At 43.0% G+C, this 24900-nt stretch overlaps 1 protein-coding gene across 4 annotated transcripts in view; it reads right to left on the reverse strand.

The window, feature by feature from the left end:
• GPBP1 (GC-rich promoter binding protein 1) overlaps positions 1-24137 on the reverse strand; it is a 47604-nt gene extending 23467 nt beyond the window's left edge. The window contains exons 1-3 of one of the 4 annotated variants that reach the window (XM_027718312.2): positions 23745-24137; positions 22273-23324; positions 21415-21482 (exon numbers count right to left, since the gene is read on the reverse strand). The gene's annotated coding sequence lies outside the window, so the exon portion shown is untranslated. The other 3 variants (XM_027718313.2, XM_027718310.2, XM_027718311.2) reach the window with 3 other exon arrangements.
• Between the last annotated feature and the right edge of the window lie 763 nt (positions 24138-24900).

Consider the following 24900-nt stretch of genomic DNA (forward strand, 5'->3'; position numbering starts at 1 on the left):
AAGATCCCATTGGCCTTCTTGGCCACCTGGGCACACTGTTGGCTCATGTTGAGCTTCCTGTCAATTAGTACCCCCAGCTCCCTCTCTGCCTGGCTGCTCTCCAGCCACTGTGTCCCCAGCCTGTAGCACTGCATGGGGTTGTTGTGGCCAAAGTGCAGGACCTGGTACTTGGCTTTATTGAACTTCATCCCATTGGAATCAGCCCATCTCTCAAGTCTATCCAGATCCCTCTGCAGAGCCCTCCTGCCTTCCAGCAGGTCGACACTCCCTCCCAATTTGGTGTCATCAGCAAATTTGCTGATGATGGACTCAATGCCAGGAAGAGAAAATTTTCTTCTCCTTCCCTCAGATACAGTTCTTATCCTCCAAGTACAAGAATCAGGAAATCTTTAGAGAGGATCAAGACAGGCATCAATACTGAAAGATCAGCACAAAAACAATGAAATCTTCAGACCAAGGCACTTACAGTCCAAAAAGCAATGAGTAAGATTAGATTTATACCAAGTAAAAACATAACAAAGATTCCACAAAGTACTACCAAGTTACTGGTGCCTCAGCTACGAGGTACAGGACAACAAATGCCCTAACAATCTGATTTCTTAACAGACTGATCTTACTCTTTTTAGAAAACTAGTCAAGCTTCCTATCACTATTTATGCAACTGTCATGAGAAACATTCGTTATTAACTCACTAACATCCCTACCTTTTACCCTTTGCACAAAAAAACAAGGATTCAGGAAAGATTTGGTGATCACCAAGCATCCAAGGACTGGAAAGGTGTTTTTAGATGAGCTTTTCCCACAGCTCACTGACACTGGGTGTCTATGTCTTCATGCAACAATTATTCTAGAAGCAGATCGAAGTCTTCCTCACATTTTCAGCTAAAAAAGCTCTAGAAAAGTTTTTGATAGTGCTGCTCTGTCAGAGAAGTCAATCCTTTTCCTAAAAAGCAGTATAATGAAATGGTAAGGACAGAGGCCTGGGCCAAAACTCACACTCAGAGCACAAAGTCAGCAGCAGAATATCTGTAAATTTCAATAAGCCCATAGAAGAAAAACTCTCCTAGAACTAATTCTTCCAAATAGTTTTAATAAAAGAACTTCAAGAACAAAAGCACAAATGTTTTTCTAGAACATTACCTGACCAAATTCACAGATTTACAGTTAAAGACTAACAAGAAAAACAACTCCTGTGAATACTAACCTCCACACCAAAGTCAAGAAAACACTTTCTTTCATCTAATTGTACATATGATTGGTCTGGCAATTAGACATGGGAACACAGAGTACTTTCATTATTAAATCTTTCTAACTCTAAAAAGGCACAAACACCCCAGGCGTTAATTAAATTACAAACAGCAGGTCAGGAATAGTTATTTTCTTACAACTTCTCTAGAGTACATAGCCTACACAGCTTAAAGTTGACAGTTCCATGTTTTACCAGCTTCATTAACAACTCTTACAGATGTTTTCTGATGTTGTTCACAAGTTCATCCTAGAATGTCTTTTAATAAAAAACAGTTTCATTACAAGCATGATCTCTGTTTAGATGATCAGACACATCTCTGATAGCTCTTGGATACTTTTCCTTCTAAGGAAGGAATTTTTGATAAATGGTAAACAGTTCACCAACTGTAAGAATTGGAAGTCAGTAAGGTAGCTCTGCTCCCACATACAGGATTTACTATGCTTAAACCCCTCATGATCAGCTTAGTTGCCCACACTAGTGTGTTCCTTGCTTGCTTTCCAACTTAAGTTGGACCAACAACCAAGTCTAGCAAATTATTCTGCAACACATTTGAACACTGGAGAACTTCCTTCTACCAATTCTGAGCCAGGGTTTTTTTTCCTGTTATTCAGACCCATTACTTCAGCTACCCCAAGAAATCAGAGACATATCTGCATTTTGTGTCCTCCAAAGCACCTGCAACCTTTATTAAGATTCATATTATTAGCAAATTTAATACATGTACACTTTATTTCATGACTGAAGTTATTAATAAAAATACTGAAGGGACTTCTTAAGCAATTTGCTTGATAACATATTTCCAGCTAGACATCAAACAACAGCTCCCTTTACAAAGACTGAGGACACACTAAGGCACATGGTTAACACTAATCAGCAGATTACTTCCAAAGAACACCCCTGCCTTGAAGAAACATAGAATCAACCGTGTTGGAAAGATCTCCGAGATCATCAAGTCCAACCTTGATCCAACACCACCATGGTTACTAGACCGTGGCACTAAGTACCACATCCAGTCTCATCTTAAAAACCTCCAGGGACAGTGAATCCACCACCTCCCTGGGCAGCCCATTCCAATGCCTGATTACTCTCTCCGTAAAAAATTTCTTCCTAATATCAACCCAAACCTCCCCCACAGCTTAAGATCGTGCCCTGTTGTTCTACTGCTGGTTGCCTGGGAGAAGAGACCAACCCCCACCTGGATACAACCTCCTTTCAGGGAGTTGTAGAGAGTGATGAGGTCTCCCCTGAGCCTCCTCTTCTCCAGGCTGAACAACCCCAGCTCCCTCAGCCTCTCCTCACAGGACCTGTGCTCCAGTCCCTTCACCAGCCTTGTTGCTCTTCTCTGGACCTGCTCCAGCCCCTCAATATCCTTCCTGAACTGAGGGGCCCAGAACTGGACACAGCACTCAAGGTGTAGCCTCACCAGCGCTGAGTACAGGGCAAGAATCACTTCCCTGGTCCTGTTGGCCACACTGTTCCTGATCCAGACCAGGATCCATTGGCCTTCTTGGTCACCTGGGCACACTGCTGGCTCATGTTCAGCTTCCTGTCAATCCAAACTCCCAGCTCCCTCTCTATCTGGCTGCTCTCCAGCCACTCTGTGCCCAGCCTGTAACTCTGCATGGGGTTGTTGTGGCCAAAGTGCAGGACCCAGCACTTGGCCTTGTTGAACCTCATCCTGTTGGAATCAGCCCATCTCTCCAGCTTGTCCAGGTCCCTCTGAAGAGCCCTCCTGCCTTCCAGCAGATCAACACTCCCCCCAACTTGGTGTCATCTGCAAATTTGCTAATGGTACACTCAATCCCCTCATCCAGATCATCAGTGAAGATATTAAAGAGAACTGGGCCCAACACTGATCCCTGGGGGACACCACTAGTGACCGGCTGCCAACTGGATGCAGCCCCGTTCACCACCACTCTCTGGGCCCGGCCCTCCAGCCAGTTCCTAACCCAGCACAGAGTGCCCCTCTCCAGGCTGTGGGCTGACAGTTTTTCCAGGAGCATGCTGTGGGAGACAGTGTCAAAGGCTTTGCTGAAGTCCAGACAGACCACATCCACAGCCTTCCCCCCCCATCCACCAGGATCACCTGCTCATAAAAGGAGATCAGGTTGGTCAGACAGGACCTGCCCTTCCTAAACCCGTGCTGGCTGGGTCTGATCCCTTCCATCCTGTACATGCTGTGTGATTGCACTTAGGATGATCTGCTCTGTAACTCTGCCAGGCACTGAGATCAGGCTGACGGGCCTGTAGTTTCCCAAGTCCTCCTTGCAGCCTTTTTTGTGGATCTGCGTGACATTTGCCAATTTCCAATCATTTGGGACCTCCCCAGTGAGCCAGGACTGTTGCTAAATGATGGAGAGCGGCTTGGCGAGCTCTTCCACCAGCTCCCTCATCACCCTAGAATGGATCCCATCTGGTCCCACAGATTTGTGACGATCCAAGTGGCTCAGCAGGTCACTAACTGTTTCTTCCTGGATTACAGGGGGGCTATTTGGCTTCCTGTCTCTGTCTACCAGCTCCAGAGGCCAGTTGTCCTGAGGATAACCTGTCTTACTGTTGAAAACTGAGGCAAAGAAAGTGTTAAATACCTCAGCCTTTTCCTCACCTTTGGTGACTATGTTCCCTGCCATGTCCAACAAAGAATGGAGGTTTTCCTTTCCTTTTGGTACTGATGTATTTGTAGAAGGACTTCTTGTTATCCCTAAGAGAAGTGCCTAGACTGAGTTCCAATTGTGCATTTGTCTCTCTGATTTTCTTTCTACATTGACCTAACTATATTCCTAAACTCTTCCTGAGTAGCCAGCTCTTTTTTCCATAATCAGTAGGCTCTCTTTTTCCCCCTAATTTCGTTCAAAGTCTCCCTGTTCAGCCAGGCTGGCCGTCTTCCCTGCTGGCTTGCCTTTTGGCAGACTGGGACAGCCTGCTCCTGTGTGTTCAAGACTTGCTTCTTGAAGCATGTCCATCCCTCCTGGACCCCTTTGTTTTCAAGGGCTGTTTCCCAAGGTACCCTCTGAACCAGTCTTCTGAGTAGGTCAAAATCTGCCCTGAAGAAGTCCAAGGCTACTTTTAAATTAAATGAAAACAACAATATTTAAAGTATGTGAACAGAATGAAAGTTAGCAGAGTATGACACTGCTTTAATTATACTGACATGAAGAACCCATATGTCTGCTAGAAAGTTTTCTTATGTGCACACCACACAATATACAATTCCTGTTCAGTAACACAAAGCAGTTGATGTAGTCCCAGTATTAATAGAGCTATCAGAAGTAAACTGAGACAAACACCACAGACTTGAACACAATTCCAGTGCTTTCAGAAACTAGCTCAGTAACAGGAGAGTAGGCCCAAAATTTATCACAGAATGTCTCAGCCACCAATCCCTATGAGCACAAATCTGCCATTCTTTAACCAAACTGGGCTCAGCTTATGTGCTACTGCAACAGAGCTGCACAGTTCTAGCAAGGTAAGAAAAAGATACTGAAATACTGCTACCCTCATACTATTAACACTCAAATGTCTTTAATCAGGCTGATCAAAGTACTGTCTCATCTCAGCAACATCATCAGCAATACCCAATTCAAGTACTGTGTACTGACTTCAGTAAAAAAAGTCTTCATAGCCCATAAAGTTAGGTAACATTCATGTGTTCCTTTGTTATAGATAATAAAATAGTTTACAGCAAAGGAAAAAATCTTGTTCTTAAGTTTTACATTGTGCTGGTTTAAAGGTAAACCAGCGGGGGAAATGAACTCAACTCAAAGAAGAGATTATAAATCAGAATAACAATTTAATAAAATAATACAATAAATACGATTATACAGACAAACAGTTGGTTTTAACCCACAAAACCCAAATGTATAACCCAGCACCCTGGGGCATGAACAGAGTGGTGTTCATTGGGCCCCCTGAGTCCAAAGTATAAGGAGAGGGAAAAAACCTGTTGGTGAGAGTGCTGTTGCAGTCTGGTCAAGGGTGGTGACTGCAGTCCAGTCGAGGGTGGTGGTTGCAGTCTGGTTGAAAAGTGGTGGTTGCAGTTTGATTGAGAGCGGTGATCTGCAGTCTTCCTTTGGATCCCATGAGCGGTTAAAAAAATCCCAAAACTCCAAGATTAGATATCCTCCAGTTCAGGCAGGAATGCCCAGTACCTCCCTCAGGGCGGGGAGTTCCTCAATGAGTGCGAGGACAAGAGCACCCTCCTATCTCACAGGCCTCTTAACACCCAGTTTATAGCCTGAGGACTCAGGCTCTATGGGCAGAGGGTATAAATGGTCTATTGATAACAGTTTCTGGGAAATGGCATGGAAGGCTATAGAACACACAATTTTGGGTTACAGCCATACAGTGATGAACTGGTCCCAGCTGTTCTAACTAGGACATACATCTTGGAAGGGCAGATCTGAAAGAAGTCTGTAAAGCATTCTGTTTCAGGTAACATGAAACAATTAATCCAATTTTCAATTAAATAAAATTTAATTCTGTAGTTTTGTGAAGTATGATCTTCAATAATAAGGCTGTGACTGTCAAAGAATAATGAACAGCTCGTTCTAGGTGATGTACAGTGAAGAGATTTGTCATAAATATTACTCAGTCATCTACTTGGAGCCACATCTGCAGCTGAGATAAGAACACTGCACCACATATGCTTGACCAACACGCAAAAAAATTTTGGGATAGGGCTTTTCATGGTTGAGTTGATAAGGTGATAGAAATGATTTCTCAACAGTTGTAAAGTAGCAGGAAACACTATTTTCTAAACAAATTTGTGTTATCTGAAGAGCATTTTGGAAAATTTAATACATTGCCTCTCTTTTAGAAAAGGAAGTAACATGGTAAGAAAAGGGTATTACAGACCACTGCATGGATCAGGAGTCAAGACTTCTGTGAAAAGGCTAAGAAACAATATCCAGAGTCAATCCCCAAACCCTGCAAAACAAGAAAAATGAAACTAAAGCAACTATCATTAGTTTAGCTCATGCTTACCAAATCAAACAAAAAAAAATCAAATATTAAACAGTATAGTCAATTTTCCCTTCACTGCTACATTTTGCTTTCACCATAGAAAGAGATACAAGTGAAATCACACTTTGAGTAACAGCACAGAAATTCAAGATTTCTTTTGAAAAAAGAAATTTCTTTGTGCAATGATGAACTATTTCGGCAATCAGGGAAAAGACAAGTCTAAGGAAATTACTTGGCTTGCTTTGCCTCACAAAATGAGGACACGAGATGTATTTAAGCAGTGGTTATGGACATCTTAAGGAGTAAATTTCATCAAGAAAGGAGATATCTTAATCCAAAACACCATCGGAATCACAAGAAAATATCAAACGTAGCAGATTGAGGCTGAACACATGTTCTGAAGATCAGAACAAGATTTGAAACAACTTCAAGACTAGAGACAAACATTTTGAACCTGTCAATTTCTATTACGCTTCTAAGTCAGACACTAATAATTGTAAGTAAAAAGTTTAATGTGTCAGACGATGCATGTACAGAAGGATAACACTGTAATAGTTAATCCACTTTTTCGCCATCTTCAGTGGTAGCCATGTAAGAATACTGTCTCCTCAGCAATTATTTCCCCTCTCTCCCTTGCTACTTGAAATCAATATACCATTTAAAAAACAAACTTTTTAAACATGAAGAACACCACTACAACCAAAGTATAAGTCAACTTCTTTTTCTTGCAATAACACAGACAGAATTCAATATGCTCATCATCATCATGGCTAGGCTTCGGGAACGAAGATTTGGGAAAGGCTCTATCCACATTTGTTACGAGCTGGTGGCTAATAAGGCCAATACGAGATAGACATGTCCGATTGCAAAAGGCACAGCAGAAAGATTCCTTAGATGGTATATTCTGCAAAGCACGATTCTTTCTGCATTGTCTTTTCTCCTCGAGGGTGATCCTGTGTGCTTTCTCAAAGGAAGCAGCAGCATTATAGATGGTGTGTCTCCAGACCTCCCAATTTGAGGCCAGAGTAGACCAATTATGTTGATCAATATGGCCAAGGCTGAGATGTTGCTTCAGGGAGTCCTTGTATCTTTTCTTTGGGGCTCCTCTCATGTGGCAGTCGGTGGCAAGTTCACCATAAAGCAAGATCTTAGGGAGGCGGTGGTCCTTCATCCTGGAGACGTGCCCTGCCCATCGCAGCTGTGTTCTCAGCAACGTGGCCTCAATACTTGTGACTGCTGCTTGTTCTAGAACAGATGTATTGGTCACATAATCTGACCAGTAGATGTTTAAGATTGTACGGAGACAGCGTTGATGGAAGCGTTCTAGGAGATGCAGGTGGTGGCAGTAGACGACCCATGATTCAGATCCGTATAAGAGAGTAGACAGTATAGTGGCTCTGTAAACACTGATCTTTGTGCTTTTCCTCAAGTGTTTATTGCACCATACTCCTTTATGGAGTTTTCCGAAGGCACTATAAGCCACCAGCGTGCCTGTAGCAAATGTGGATAGAGCCTTCCCAAATCTTCGTTCGCGAAGCCCAGCCATGATATGCCTTTGCTAACCTGTTGTCTATCTCTCCGTCAATCTTACCATCCGAGGAGATGAGGCTACCTAGGTAATTAAACTGTTGGACTGATTTGAGCTCTGATTGGCCAATGGTGATATGGGGATGATGGAAGGCTTCCTGAGGTGCTGGTTGATAGAGAACTTCTGTCTTCTTTAAGCTGACTTCCAGCCCAAAGACCTCAGCAGCATTTGCAAAGCAGGATGTTAAATGCTGCAGAGCTGCTTCTGTGTGGGCCACAAGGGCGGCATCATCAGCATAAAGCAGCTCCCGGACAAGATGGTTTAAGGTCTTGGTGTGGGCCTTTAGTTGCCTGAGGTTGAAAAGGCTTCCATCAGTATGGTATTGAATGTAGATACCGTCCTGATCATCAAGGTCTGCCGTGGCCCTTTGGAGCATCATGCTGAAAAAGATTGTGAATAGGGTTGGTGCGAGAACACAGCCTTGTTTCACACCATTCTTTATTAGAAAGGGCTCAGAAAGTGCATTGCCATATCTGACTTGGCCACGCTGATCCTCATGAAGTGAGATGATCATTTTGAGGAACTTGGGGGGACATCTTAAACATTCCAAAATCTGCCATAGACCTTTTCTGCTCACAGTATCGAAAGTCTTGGTGAGATCAACAAAGGTTACATAGAGACCTTTGTTCTGTTCCCTGCACTTCTCTTGCAGTTGTCTGAGAACAAATACCATGCCTGTGGTACTCCTGTTGGCTCTGAAACCACACTGACTTTCAGGTAGAATTCCTTCTGCTATAGCGGGTATTAGTCTGTTCAAGAGTATTCTTGCCAGGATTTTGCCAGCAATGGAGAGCAGAGTAATACCACGGTAATTTGAACAGTCTGATTTAATTTCTTTCTTCTTATACAAAGTGATGATGACTGCGTCACGCAGGTCTGATGGTAGTTCGCTTAGTTCCCAACAGCACATCACAAACTCGTGAAATTTATCATGGAGTGCTTGGCCCCCATGTTTCCAGATTTCAGGTGGAATTCCATCAACCCCAGCTGCCTTGCCAATTTTCACCTGCTATATGGCCTTGAGGGTTTCTCCCAAAGTGAGGGTAATATCCAATTCATTCTTCACTGGTTGTTGTGAGATGGACTGAATTGCTGAGTCTTGAACTACACGGCTTGTACTGAAAAGAGTCTGAAAGTGTTCAGAGCAACGATTCAGAATGGAGGCTTTATCTGTCAGAAGCATTTGACCATCAGCACTGAGTAGAGGGCTTTGACTTGGCCTGTATGCTGTTTTCAGGGCCTCATAGAATCCTCTGTGATCACCCGTATCTGAGCATAATTGAGTTTTTTCAGCTAGATTGATCCACCACTTGTTCTGGATGTCACGGAGTTTCTGTTGGAGCTTGCTGCATGCAAGACGAAAGGCTGCTTTTCTCACGTGACAGGAAGGCAGTGCAAGGTGTGCTTGATGAGCAGTTCTCTTCTTCTTCAACAATTCCTGGATCTCTTGATTGTTTTCATCAAACCAGTCCTTGTTCTTCTTGAAGGAGAACCCTAAGGATTCTTCAGAGGACTGCAGGATGCTGTTTTTAATATGGTGCCAAAGTGTTTCAAGGGAGGGATCTATACAATCTGTGGAATGGTTTTCGAGCCTAGTTTGAAGATTTGCCTGGAAGCTGTCTTTCACTGTGGCTGATTGGAGATTGTTAACTTGGAGTCTCCTCCTTGGGATACTGCCCCTTTTGGGTTTGAACCTAAGGTTGAAGTTAAGTTTGCAGCACACAAGTCGATGGTCTGTTTGGCTTTCTGCACTGGGCATCACGCAGGTATGGTGAACATCATGAACATCTCTCTGCCGCACCAACACATAATCAATGAGATGCCAGTGCTTAGATCTGGGGTGCATCCAGGTTGTCTTCAGACTGTTTTTCTGTTGAAAGATAGTGTTAGTGATGGTGAGCTGTTGCTCTGCACAGAATTCTAGCAGAAGGTGTCCATTATCGTTGCAGTTTCCAATACCATGCTTGCCTAATACTCCTTTCCAGGCTTCAAAGTTCTTTCCTACTCTGGCGTTGAAATCACCAAGGATAATGATCTTATCATCTGCAGCAACCTTCTGGGTAAGGTGGTGCAAGTCAGTGTAAAATTTATCTTTTTCAGCAGGGTCAGCTTGGAGAGTTGGGGCATATGTACTAAACATATTGCTTGTTGTGTAGTGGAAGGCGTAAGGAGATAATGCGGTCAGAGTGACCTGTCGGCAGATTTTCGAGTTTAGGAACAATAGAGTTTTTGATCTGAAGCCAACTCCTGAGAGATGCCTTTTGGTTCTGGGTTTACCTGACCAAAAGTGTGTGTAACTGGCACCATGTTCCCTAAGGCTGTCTTCCTCGTGGAGACGAACTTCAAGAGAGCAGCAATGTCGATGTTGAGACATGACAGTTCGTGGGCAATTAGTGCAGAGCAACGCTCAGGGCATCCACTATTCGCAGAATCAAGCATGGTTCTGATGTTCCAGCATGCTAGAGTCAGTTTGGTTTCACTTTTGGAGGCAGGTGTATGCCTTTGTCTCTTGATCTTAGTGTGACCACCTTAGTAGAAGATGCCCATTGGCCGTGGTTAACCAACTGGGTGAAATGTGGAGATGAGCTTTGTTTCGGTCACCTTTTCTAGGTCCCTCTCCGAGTGGAGCAAGCAGTGCTGTCCTTGAAAAAGGCTGCTTGGTCATTCAGGGTGCTGCCCCAAGAGACTGTCATCCCTGGTGAGTCTCTAATGACCAATATCCTGAACCGCCTGCATGCAGGGTTGGGTCTGCGGCTTCCAGTGCACCTCTCACCTGCCGTTTCGACCCTCCCCCGTTGCTACAGGGCTTTGTGAATGTGGGTAAAGCCTTTGAGCCTGCGCAGTGGATTTTTTAGGTGAGACACAGAATGCACAGAACTGGACCCACCCTTTAATCCTAAGGTTCATCTGCCAGGGCCGAGTGAGCTTGGACAGTGGCAGCGAGGTCCTCAGGACGTAGGTTTGATTAGAGTGTCCTTCTCTTAGATGGATGGCCTTACGGGGCTAAGCGAGCTCCAACAGCCCCGGTCTGGGATTAGAGTTGTCCTTCTCCTAGGATGACTGCCAGAAGGCTAATGAGCTCATCCTGCCCAAGGATGTATTGTATCTGACCCTACAGTTTTGACCTGTCTGGCATGGGCGACCCTACCGAAGGCATGTACCATCACCAGCGTAGCTCACAACAACACAGGATTACACAGGCTACATTTTTACTATTAAAACGACTAGGGCAAGTCTTACACTTCCTACTTTTCTGCCACCTGTCTATATTCAATCCCAAGGAAATACCCAGGAACAACCCTTTGTCCTGACCACCCTTTCAGGATGTAACGAATATATCCAGAACATACCAAACCTGGGCAGTAGCCACAGGTGAGACAAAAGCAAACAAATGAACAAAACGGTTCCGGCCTCCATACCCACCTAGGGCTTGAGTACCTCTCAAGGCCCCAGCCCGGCCGAGACCCCCAACCCCCCAGAGGAAACCATTATTCACTCTGACCTTATCCTCCCCTCACCGTGTTACCTCATATCTTCCCACGCACCGCTTACCTGCAACACTTCATGCAGGGCTGCCCCGCCTGCCCACCCTCCAGTCTGAGGACCCCCACGGCCCACCCAGTACCCTTCCCCTCCCCCTCCCCCAAACCGGACCGGCAAACCTCTGTGTGCTCCGAGGCTTCCACTCTCCTCTCTCAGGAGGGCGCAAAGCCATGCCAGCGAAGCTCCCTCTCTTCTTTCCCTGCCGGGGGGTAGGGGCAGCCCCACGCGGGCCCGGGGCCGGCCCTGGGCTGCACGGCTCCCACGGGGGGGGCACCCCCGGGCCACAGTGCGGCTTCCAGGGGAGGATGCCCCTGCGGCCGCCGCACGGCTTCCGGGGGGAGGGCACCCCCACGGCCACCGCACGGCGTCCCGAATTCAATATGCTACAAAAGCGGAAAACAGTGTTGTATTCATGAACATTCACACTAACTTACTTTCAGATTACCTTAACAAAGTGCATCTTCAAGCTTCATCTTAATATTACAAATTTCACCTTATCTGCAATGTTTAACTTACTACTGCTGGGACAAAAAGTGGAACAGCCAAAATTACTAACATTTAAGTTTCATTTGCAAAACTTGCTTGTAAGCTAAAACCTCCATGCAACTCTCACACTAAAAAGAGAAATGAAATACAACAGATCAAGAAGATCCTCATGAACAAACTATCCAAAACAGTGTTATGGAATACACCTCAGCTTTAACAAACACAATTTGTCACATTTTAATAAAGTTTGTGTAATTCCCTGCAGTAAAAATTAATTTTTTTAATCCCCTTCTTTTTTCCTGCCCTATGTTTACCGAGAGAGAAGGGGGGAAAAGAGAAAAAAATGCTTTCTCATTCTCATTCCACAATGCTAAATTAGGGACTGCTGCCACCACAATCATTTACAGATTTCACCCTCCTTCACTGTGGAGCAACTTCACCAAATTGGCAGACTGGCTGTACGTAGCAGTACTTTCCAACCACTAGTGAAGCCTCAGACCACTACAAGCTAAGCACAAAGCAGAACCCCAGCAAACACGTGTTTGTTACTCCAGCTTGTATTTCGGCGTAGCACATCAAAAATGGAATACATTGCAGTCACATACCAGACTCATTACAGACAGGGCAACTGCAGAGTCACTACAGACAGAGAAGCGTGCATTTAATAACTCAGCTTCAGCACTACACCAGGAAGCAGCTGTGCTGTCAAAAGTTAGGAAGCAAAAGGATAAGGCACAAAGAAAGACAGACTTTTTTTCCCCCATGCCAGGCACCTATAAAATTAGCCCAGACAAAACTTTAAAATAAATAAAATTAAAATTAATATTAAACAAACAAAAAAATAATAAAACCAAAATAAATAACAATAAAAATAATAAAATAAGAAAGTCTCCAGCTCAAGTTCTGCAGCAATTACAATCTAACCAGACTATTTTCATATAGTAGAAATTTATATCATGTTTTCTGTGCTGCTCCTGCTAACAGTGGAACAATAGCAAATTCCTTTACAAAAGTCTTTAATCTGGCTTTAAACATGTCATAAAAACAAAGGCTGCTGAGATCTGGAATAAACTGGTTACACAAATGTAATTCACCTGATCACTCCCACTCTCTTATAAAGATGATCCTTTCCCTAGAATTTCTACTAGCTTTAACCATATCCATCAAATCTCTACAGCATTAAAAATCTTCTCTCTCTCTCTATTTACACAACACTAAAAATAGCCATACAGCATCTCTGGAAGGGCACAATACTCTTCAGGAGTTGAAAAAGTGACTCCCATGAGAATTGAGGTCAAGGCAATCAATCTCTGCACTGCCTGTGTCAGTGGACGTGAGAGCCCACACACAGAGAGGCAAAAGGAATCATCTTCTGGAATATTGCAATCAAAGCATTTGCAATTTCAGTTCCATGTTTTTTCTATAAACAGGTCAAAAAAGAAAAAAATAGGCCTAATTATTAAAACAGAATCCTGAAAGGACTATGGAAGATAAAATAATATGCACTCACATTTAACTGCTGTGATTTTTTTGAGATTTTCATTACTCAGTTTAAGTAGCTCTAAACAGAAGAAATACATTTACCATGATATTTTTAATATACTTAACTATAAACACTATAACAATTTCACAACCCCTAAGAATCAAGTGTAAAAACATATAACCCTACCTTTTTTTTCCCCCAAGTCCACACCCTTCACAAATTATAGAAGGAAACTCTCAACAATGCAGCTCTTTAATTCATGACAAACAGGGCTGTGAACTTTAAGCATCACCTTGTAACAAAGCTACCTTGCAACATCCTTCTGAGGGCAACCTCTCTTACTCTTGTCCTGACAGTCTGTAGCATTTACAAAAATAAAGTCTCCATCATCATTTTCACCTTCACACAATTCTACAGGAGAAACATAAGTTTAATAGCTTACTGATTTTAAATTTTGAAAGTACCTTCTGAAAAATTAAAATATAGCATCCAGAGATATTTCTGAAAGACTAATGATCATCTTGTACTTCCCTAGAAGTTCAAGAATCAACCTCTGCCTAAAGGAAGGATACTGCTGTCCCTTTATCACTTTTGTGGTCCTTTTCTGAACTCACTCCACTAAGTCACATCTTTTTTTTATCAGGGAGCCTATAGCAGTGTTACATAGCCTGTACTGTGACAGTCCTCCACATGAGGCCTCACCAGGGCTGTAGAGGAGCAAACTGAACTCCCCTCCACCTGCTGGCAACACTTTTCCTAACGTGGTGCCAGGAGATGTTGGTTTCAACATGAGGATGGTTTGCTGACTCATGGTTGGCTTGCTTTCCAAGAGGACCCCCAGTTACTTCTCTGCAGCTGGCATATGCAGCTACTACTCACCAGACACAGGGCTATCGGTGCAGGGGCACGGAACAGATTGCTCACAGGCCAATTTGGTCAGCAAAATGTCGGTTTATTACAAGAACACTCATTATATACTGCTGCTACACCCGGACACGTGATTCCTCTTCACACAGCACTGGATACATAAGAGCAACATACTTTGTTGTCCACTGCTAATTGGACCACAACAGGTGTCCATATGAGCTGAGGGCATACGTTCACCCTCTTGAAACTCCACCTTAACCTTGGCAGGGAGCCTTCTTTGTTCTAACGTCAAAGGCTGAAGCCATATCAGCTACGCAGTTCTTTTACTGTCTGTACCCAGCCATGCCAAGGCAAGGCCTACAGAAATGCAAAGGAAATTGTTCATACACGATCTCTATTCTCCCAACACAGGACTTTGCATTTTCCCTTTTCTTCATGAGGATCCTCTGTCCAGTTCTCCAACCTGTCCAGGTTCCTCTGCACGGCAGCACAAACATCAAGTGTGTGCGTATCATCCAGTTCTCCCCATTTTTTATGATCTGCAAACTTGCTAGGGGTAAACTCCACTCCACTGTGCAGGACTTCAATGAAGATCTTCCATAGTAGGGGCTCCAGCACTGAACCCTGGGGTGCACAGAAAGAGATGCTTCCAAATGATCTGTGTGCCCTGATCACAGCCCTGACAAGCTGGGCCTCACCATTCAGCCAGTTTTGGATACACCTCACTTCTCTACACATACTTGTCAGCTTCTCTATGATGATATCATGGAAGACAATGTCAAAATCGTTACTAGAGTCAAGATAAACACCATCCATTGCTTTCTGTTCACCTACCAAGCCAGTCACCTCATGTAGAAGGCTATTAGCTTGGTTAAGTGTGATTTCCCCATCATAAAGCCATCGTGACTGCTCCCACTCACCTTCCTGTCCTTCAGGTGTTTGGAAACAAGTTTCCAGGATCAGCTGTTGTACAACCTTCCCATGAACTGAAGTGAGGCTGACCGGCCTGTGGTTCCCTAGATTCTCCTTCTTACCCTTCCTCATGACAGGATTAACATTTGCTCTCTTGTCATACTCAAGAACACCTTCCATGACCATGAGACCTCTCAAAGATAATGAGGAATGACCTTGCAATGACATCAGCCAGATCCCTCTGCACTCACAAAAGCATCCTGTCAAGGCCTATGGACTTAGAAATTACTTCATTTAAGTGATCTCTAACCTGATCCTTTCTACACTGGGAGTGAAGAAAAAAGCACAGCAGAACTAAAGATGACAAGGATGTGAGATCAGAGACTGACCCCACAAAATTTTAAGGGCATGTTAACTCGTCTAACCAGTATTCAGAGGCAAAGACAGTCTCACTAGTACTGAACAGATCCAACTCCAGAGAGGTCTCCTGAAGTGTATAAAATACAAATACTTCCCTAGCTCAGAAAGGTGTCTCCAATATTTAAGACAGGTTTCATTATTGTTGATGAGACACATTTGGTAACACTTTGTAATAAACAGCTTTTTTTTTTCATAATATTCTAGCATGAAGAAACAGATAAAATAGTGACATCACTATAATAAGGATAAGACTAAGCAGTATAATAGTAAAATAGCCAAAAACTTACACACTTTAAAAACTTGATTTACTAGAAGTTTGTGTGCTTTTGGCCATATTACTAACTACATCCTGTTTAAGTAGAGCTGACCAAAATATCGTAGGAAAAACAGATTTTAAACTAATGCTAAACATTGGGGAAAAAAAAAACCTGACAGCCAAATTCATCATCAAAAGACAAGGAAAAACAGTTCTGTATTTTCAGCTTCTATACTCTCATTCTCTGTGGAGAGTCTATATCATTTTACAGGAAACGGTTTCCATGGCACTTGAGTATTTCAGAGATTGTCAGAAGACCATTAAAATAAAAGGCAATATACACTCAACTAGTTAGGCATACTTGAAGCTTGTGAATGGAATAGCAAATTTAGTAACAGGGAAGAAAAGAAAGCTTCAGGCCACAAATTCACTAAGTTAGAAGGGAGATACAAATTTAAATTTCCTGATGCTCCCTGAAGACCAGTTTAGAAGTTCAGTCTATTGATTTGCACAGAGAAAACCATGAACAGAATAAATGTTAAAAGCACACAGATATATGCACATTCATATCTTTCAGGGAAGTCTAAAATTATCACGTACGCATATGTAAGTGGCACATTCCCATGATCTTTTACCTAATGCCTCACAGATTATTATTACATTAAGTATATATAACATTAAGTACAGCACACCATAAACTACATGTAGGAACCTTAACTACACACTCATTTGACAACCCACCCTCATCTTGTCATCATAATTTTTAGTATAATTTTTATAAATGTGGCAAAATAAGATTGTAAACCATCAGAATTAAAGTATACTTATAGTGTCCTGAGAGGAGGAGAAAGGTTACATTCAGTGTCTCAAGTTTGTAGCTACTGCTGGGCTGCTTTGCTTTCTTGGTAATGAGCTCCAGCAAGTGTATCAAATTCTTACTTCATCAGAAGGCAAACGAAGCATATGTCTGAATTTCAGAAGGTCCAACAAGTCAGTCTGTATGACGCCTTAGAAAAGACTGACCATCTAACAAGAAGAGAAAAGAGGCACACAGTTTTCTAGGATTAAAACTGAATGTTTACTATCAAAGATATGCCAAACACCAACTGTACTGCATTTCATCACAACAAAAAGATAAAGGCATTTGCCACAGTCATTTCTTTTTTCTGAAGCATCATCATCATAGGCAAAGTTGTCACTAAGATAGAGCAACTCTAGAATAACCGAGCTACAGAGTAAACTCTCCTTTCAGTCCTCACATCATGGGCCAGCTTCAAATTTTTACTTCAGCTACTTAGCATGAGTCACAGAAAAACTTCTAAGTGTTGGTCTGAATTAGGCAAAGAAACTATGTGCACAAGTCCCAGCCATCAGACTACACACTCTCCATATACAGAAATATTCAGCACTTTTCTGAAGGCCTAAGCAGGCGTTCAAAATAACCCACTCCATCAAAAGTTTTTTCTTCTGCCGCAAAACACACCTTCTGTCAAAAAAAACCCCTTCCTTAAGTGGTTTGCACCACTGTTATCACTTCCTATGATAACAGATTCTCCTTTTCTGTTATCTCTAGTCAAGAGTAGCACTAATTTGAAGTTGCCAAGTGTATGCGCTAAACAATACTTTTGTTCAAACCCTGTCTCAATTTTCATTCCCCTTTTAAAGACACATTTTATTAGATATCTTCCTTACTACTCTGCAATTCATGTAGTCCTAACAAAGCAAAATAAACTAATTTCAAGTTATTTTGCTATCCAGAATTTGCACGTTAATAAAACAGAAAATAATATTCAAACCGTTACAAAGCTTTACGAGTTTTTGAAACTGGAGGCATTTCTACCAATCACAAATTGCTGCAAAAGCATGACTACTTCAACTAAAGATTCTTTCTTTCTTTTTTCTCCATGTAAATGAACAGCCACAACAACAAAATAAGTTTACATCTTTGCGATCAAGCTTTTAACGCTCTGAAGGCTAAAACGTTCATGTCACCCCCAGCTGCGTTTCAATGTAAAGTCATCTTTCAAAAAGGTTAAGTTTGCATACAGTAATTCTCTCAGGTTTTTTGGTCCTCTAAAATTTATTGTCAAAGACTCACACCTTCAATAAAAGAGATCAGAACCTTTAAAGGTCTCTCCCATTGGGTCAGGAGACATTTAAAGTTCTAAAATAGTTCAGCTGAAGCCTCTTCTTTTTCAACCATGGTACTGCAGAGCCAGACAAAACCTCTAGCTTTAGTTATGCTGTCCCCACCATCCAACACAGAACTGACCTGATGAGTATTCTATTACTGAACAATCTGGAAGAACAAAAGATATCCATACAATTTATAATTTATCTTCTTGCCTCATGTTTTAAAAAGAAATATAGCAACTAAAGCTTCCTGTAGAACACTGAGAAAAGAACAAGGTCTTCTGTCAAATCTGACGACTTCCAAAAGTCTTAGGACGTGCCTAGGCATGAGAAGTGTACAAATTGCAATGGTCAGTTTTCTAACCATTTAAAGCCAACACATTCTCTAGTACAGCCACAGTCCTAACACCTAGCTTTACAGAGACTTAGCAAAAAACAAACAAGCAGACAAAAGAGAAAAATGAAAATCCACCTTCATTTGTACTCAGGGCCCAAGCCCTTTGTTTTACATAAGGATCTAGAATGTCAGCAGACCTGGGGGGGACACTGGTATTCTAGACATCCCAACCACTGTGCTTTATCATATGATCACCTTTTCTACATATACACACAGTTCACAAGCAACAGGCATTATATTACTTCTGTGGGTCAAATATAGATGTCACAACAATCAAAGTTAGTAAGTTCTTTAAATAACATTACCAAGATTTCTTATCCAAAAAAAGTTTTTCTTCTGGCACTGTACCAAAATGTAGAGTAATAAAAAAAAACCCCAACATTATTTCATAACATGAAATAACTTCATATTTGAAGGTAAACCATAACCAGGTTTCTTCCGCTTGAAATTCTACACACTTTAGTGTCTAATGGTTCTGCTAAATGGTACTGATCATCAAGCAGAAAGCTTGAGAAACGCTAATCTCTTGCCCTTTTGCAAGGTTCAAAGTCCAAAAGCTGAAGTGTGAGTTCAGTAACATCACCGTCCCAGTCAGCATACATTACATAATGAGGAATTATTTTCCAATTTGGAGTCTTCACAAGGATCTGAAGAAGCAGAAGTAGAAAAAGTAGAAGTAGAAAAAGGCAGAAGTTCTGCCATATCCTGAGCATATAAAGCAGAGAAACAATTCTCTATATCTATCCCTGACTACGTTTACCCAAAATATGAAAGGAGGTGACTGTGTAAGAGTTGATAGCACCACATAGGGCATCATCATCAGGTGCTATGTAGTAATTACTGCTCAAACACAGAGTAACAAAAACCAAAACAAAACACAGGCCAATTCTCAATCACGTTTATTTATAATAAGGTCTCCAAATATTTCTCCTGTTCTCTCCTCCACCTAGCAGGACAGAATTTACTCCTACTACTGAAAACATAAGTAAAAGGAACTTCCTCAGAAGTTATTGATGCACTGTCACCATTGCACTGTTTTATCCACACATTTTAAACAGAATAACCACATTAGAATGGAGGGGGGGAAAAGGCACATAGAGTACGTTAACTTGTGCAAAGCTAAATATCTGCACAATTTGCCTTTATCATTTTACACCTGTAATTCCACTTCAGCTTTGCTGCAATATTAAAGGGTGCGTATTCTCAAAAGTTCCCACCAACAGCTTTTTCACACAGTAGAGCAACCTACACCATTCTTAAGAATTGGACAAAACAAATGTACTCATTTTACAATTCTACCAAAATAAACACATCAGTAAAAGACAAACTGCTGACAGTTATTCCTCTACAAAAACTATGTTTACATCAAGGCTTAAAGTATAAGCTCTTGGGGGCAAGAACCTTATCTTCATAGTCGTCTGCAAACCACTCAACAGACTGTCAGCACTTAAAAAATAAAAACCTGGGGAAGAAATTAAAGTCGACCAGCAGGCTTGGCATTTTCTCCTCAATAGGCCTCACCCGTGTATGAATTTTGTTTAGGATACAGGGCACTGCTGTAAAACATGCCCAAATCCTTGTAGAACACTTATGCACACAAATAAAATACACTTTTGTAGGATCCCAGAAGGGGTAGTGTGTATGTCTCAAACACCAACAGCTGGATGGCTGTGGAGCCAACCAAAGATTGTTGCTATAAAACACACAAAGGATTGTTGGTACTAACACTCCCAAAAGAATGGGATGTGACTGGAGAAGGGGCCATGCAGAGCTCATGATGGCTTTTTCTTTCTCTCTGTTGCCCTCTCTTGGGTTCACCTCTTCCTTTGTCTTTCACCCTTTATCCAAACCCCACTGCCATGTGCTTGTATAGTGCTTATATAGTAGGACTAACATACCAGTTTCAATGCCAAATGTATAATTTACTAACAAAACTTCGTGATTTTTTGGTGGGCCCTCTGACTTTTGTTCTTCCTTTTGACCAATGAGCATTTACAAATTTTGGGTGCTTCCTTCCTCTCAAGTGTGGGACGTCACAACTTCCCAAGTGTAAACACTTGGTGAAAAGAATGAAAGCATTACCCTACCAACATACAGAGAGGGGGAAAGACAGAGTTAATTACATGATACTAAAAAGCAAACTCTTCAAAACTTCCAGAAGGGAAAGAATCTAGATAAAGATGTCACCCAAAATAGTTAAGTGCGGGAAGAAGCTCCTAGATTTCAGTGAGAGCCTCTTGAAGAGAGATAAAAGTATCTCACAGCACTGAAGTAGCTTGAAGAAAAGAGACACATCACTTTTTCTATGAGTTAAGAAGTGAACACCTAGAATAATATCATGAGCATAATATAGGCAACAATCAAATGAAATGACCACTCACACCTAAACTCTCCATTTACCAAATGCTTTCAAACAAAACACATTGAACCAAGCACGGGAATGAGGAAGATCACTCTTTTCTATTGGTTTGGTTCCTTCACAAGTGGCTCACCTTACCAGTCAATTCCCAGCCACACCAAGACTCAACACAGAAGAATCACAAGCCATAGCCAGAGATCACAGAAACAACCTCCTATTCATGCTCCACAGTTTCCACGTTTTCAAAACAACAAAACTGAAATACAAGTTAAAATTACAAAACAGCAAGACCATCCAAAGCAAAAAACCAAAGCTAGTTCAACTTTTAGATACTGACAACACGTAGAATATAACTTTAGTGAGTCCAAGAATTTATAAAACTGATGTAAATGCAAGTCCTTCATTTGTGGTCAAAATAACAAGCTACAGAAGGAAAAAAACACTGTAGTAATCTTTAAATACAGTTTCACATGCTTAACTTCACTTTTTCTACAAGGTTTTAATACAAGCAATCTTCCCAATCATCTTTGCAGTGCCTTTAGAGAAAACCTTTCTTTTTTTCATTAGTTCACCACTACTAATACTCCAGTATTGCAGAAGACCTTAAAAATATTTTTAAAAACTGACAACTAAGGTAAACGTGCCGTGTTTACCAGACTCTCAGTTTAAGGTCTACCCAATAACACTTTAATTATTTAAAGCTTTATGAATCATCAAGAGGGGATAGAGGAGAAAGAACTTAGTAAAATTACCACTGACTTTTGAATTAAGTTGCTCTGTTCATCTTAATTTTCTTTAAGGCAGTAGCAGCTCAGCTGAATGCAAACCTACAAAAAATTATTATAAACATATTAATTTCAACATTTAAATTTTACCCACAGAAATATTTAATCACCATACAAGAAAGGGAACTGCAATACATCTAAAAATAACATATAAGATTAGCCACTTCACCACTAGATTTTGTTTTGAATTCTTCCAAGACAACAGAGCGTTTTTGTAATGCTATACTTGCAGACCAGCCATACTCATTCATTCATTCCCATTAGAGAATAAAAAAATACATTGAACCCGAATGTAAAATATCAACACAGTAAAAAGCTAGTCTGTACAGACAGTAAAATGTTTTTTGGTAAAAACTACCTGGCTTTCACAACTGACAAAGAACAGTGGAAAGAAAAAAAAAAAGAGTAAAACCCCACCTACATTAGTACCACCTCGATGCTGCAAAAACATCTAATACAAATGGGAAGACTGAGACATGCAAGCCATCCAGCAGACTTGTTCAGATGTACGTAACAGCTCATTGCTGAGATTACAACATCAACATGAAGGTTAAGTTCCGTATGGATTTAGTCTAGATGTATCTACTTTTTAATCTCCCATAAAAATCCTACCTACATGCTTCTCCATGTACATGTATTCTTCAAATTCATAAAGAAGTATTCCATTAATTACAAAAAGCAGCAAGTAAAAATTAACAAGCTCATTTCGAGGTTCTCGAAAACAAACCCCAAACAACAACGTCTAGGCAATAAACACTACCATTTTAACTGTTCTATTGATAAAAGGTTTATTCAACTGTAAATGGATTTATGAACACACTACAACACTTACCTAATTCAAGAGGACGACACAAGGTGTTACTACTGTGAGATCTGTATTTTTCCAGTTTGTTTTCCTTGAGATAATATCCCGAGTTCCCGTTGATACTACATTCGTAGCACTCTGACATAAATTTGACCTCACAGAAATCAGCTATCCATCCTTCTTTTTACAGATTCAACAAGGCTATTTACAAAGTTTGCCAACGGTCTGTTTTAAAAATCTTTTCTTGTCTCTGACAGCTTTTTGTCTTGTCTATTCCATGTAAATATCACTATAAGAGGCATCAGCTCCAGGTAAAATATATACACGTTTTACACCACAAACTGTGAAGCCAAAAATCCAACTTTCACATACGAACCGTAGAACATTTCCCAGCTTCAGGTAACAGAGGCGTTTGTAAACAACAGCTATCTGGATACCTCCATACTGCTTATTGGCAACAACATTTTTCAGCAAAAATACTACATAAAATATAAAGGAAAAAATGATAAACAGACGTCTGTTAGATTCTTCATTTAGAAAATGGGTCTCACTGCAAAATGGAAGAAGGTTATGTCAAAAAATCTAAAAAATAAGGTAAGGGGGAAAAAATATCTGCCGTGAAACTTTTCAGCAATGTCTACACAGTGAGTCAGGCCACATTTAACCTGGATCCAGTTAACAAAACTGGTTATGCCTATGACTCAGCCAGAATGCTGCCTAGAAGTAAGCGTACCTAAAAACAACAAAGCACTTTATTTTGGCAGCCGAAGTATTCAGAATTTGATACATTTAGCAATGTATCCATGCCATGAGGACAAAAGATCCCAGGGTGACGTGCTCGGCACTGATTGAAGAAAAAAATCTCACGACTTCTTCAATTCTCTTCTCAGATGCCTACTGATTGTTTGAGAAGCCTTTTCAGGACGCAGCACGCAAAAATAATCCCAGAACAGTGTCCGGTACTTCTCCCCTTTCACAGGAAGCAACTGCTGCAGGTCAGCGTGAACCTTTTTTTCTCCTCTACCAGCTGGAGCAAAAGGCTGTAAAACATCCAGGATTCCCTCTGTCGTCCACGCCGCCTATGGTAAAAAGAAGCAGAATAATCAGTGTTCCTTTACGAAATCTGGACTGGTGCTAGACAAACACAAAACAACAATACCCCACAAACCTAAATCTTAAAAACAGAAACAAACAGAAACCTGGATCTTAAAAAGCAAACACGGATGCCAAACCCGAGAGCGGAAGCCTCGGTTACACCTCCACTCACATCCCGGAGAGGGCGGCAGGGATGTTTGACGGAGAGCACAGCCTATCAGCGACACCCTTCTTCTGTTTCTCATTCCCGAAAGAAAAACGGCAGGAGAGGGATGACGAGAAAGGGAGGGTGGGCTTGGGGACGGAAGAGAAAAAATAATCCAGAGGGAAAGAAAAGGGTCATTTCTCGTTTTACTGGGAAAGGTGAACAGCTGTCCAGAAGGCGCCAGGCGGGAAGCGCTGACCTGGGCCCAGGACACCTCCCGCGGGAACAGCTGGAACCCCTGCGCGGCCGGGGCCGCCTCTCTCGGCCCAGGGGGGGCGCGGGCACAGACTCCCGCTGCCGGGGCACGGCTTCTCGCTGCGGCCCCGCCGCCCCGCGCCGTCACGGAGCCGCCCCGCTCCTGCCGCGGGGAGCGGCTCCCGCCGCCCTCGCCGAGGGCGGGCCAGGCGGCGCGGCGGGGGAGGGACCGGAGCAAAGCGGGGCGGCTCGGCTGCTCCGCGGCTGCTGTGCCCGTATCCCGGGGACGTCCCGGGGGTATCCTGGTGGTATCCGAAGGTTATCCCAGGGGTATCCTGGTTGCTCCCTCCGGGGCACCCCCGGCGGTCGTCGCTCCCCCCTCCGCTCGCCAGCCGCGCGCACACACGCACAGGCGCGCGCGCGCACACGCACAGGCGCGCACACGCACAGGCGCGCGCGCGCACACGCACAGGCGCGCACACGCACAGGCGCGCGCGCACACACGCACAGGCGCGCGCACACACGCACAGGCGCGCGCGCGCACACGCACAGGCGCGCGCGCGCACACGCACAGGCGCGCGCACACACACGCACAGGCGCACGCACACACACGCACAGCGCGCTCCCCTCGCACGCTCAAAATGGCGCCCCTCAGCGCCGCAGTGCCCCCTGCGCGCGCCCCCGCGCCAGCCTCGCGAGAACCGCCGCGCAACACCCCCACCCTTCGTCCCCCCCGGCGTGAGCCCCGGGGGAGGGGCGGGCGGGGCTTCCCGGGGCCGCCCCCGCCGTGACGTCACGGGAACGATCCCGAACGTTCTGCGCGGGGCCGGGAATCCCCAGCGCGCTCTCCGCCCCGCCCCCGCCGCGGGAGTCCCCGGCGCCGCCGTAATTCACCGGATATTGGCGCAGCCCCCACCGGCGCCCGGGGCATGGACGCTGCAGTGTGTTCCGGCGCCGGAGCGGTCCGAGGCCGGTAAGAGCACCAACAACCACCATTTAATCCAACAACAAAGTATCGGCAGATGAACCGACAGAAGCAGCTGGCTTTGCTAATTACAACGTTTCCCTCTGCATCCAATAAAGTATGGAGATTTTCCTTGGCCCTCCTTTTGTTGTTAATTTATTTGTAAAAACTCTTTTAATTATCTTTCATAGCAGTG

The sequence above is a fragment of the Pipra filicauda genome, unplaced genomic scaffold (assembly GCF_003945595.2).
Source record: "Pipra filicauda isolate LSUMZ 115617 unplaced genomic scaffold, ASM394559v2 scaffold637_size195860_pilon, whole genome shotgun sequence".
Taxonomy (NCBI): Eukaryota; Metazoa; Chordata; class Aves; order Passeriformes; family Pipridae; genus Pipra; species Pipra filicauda.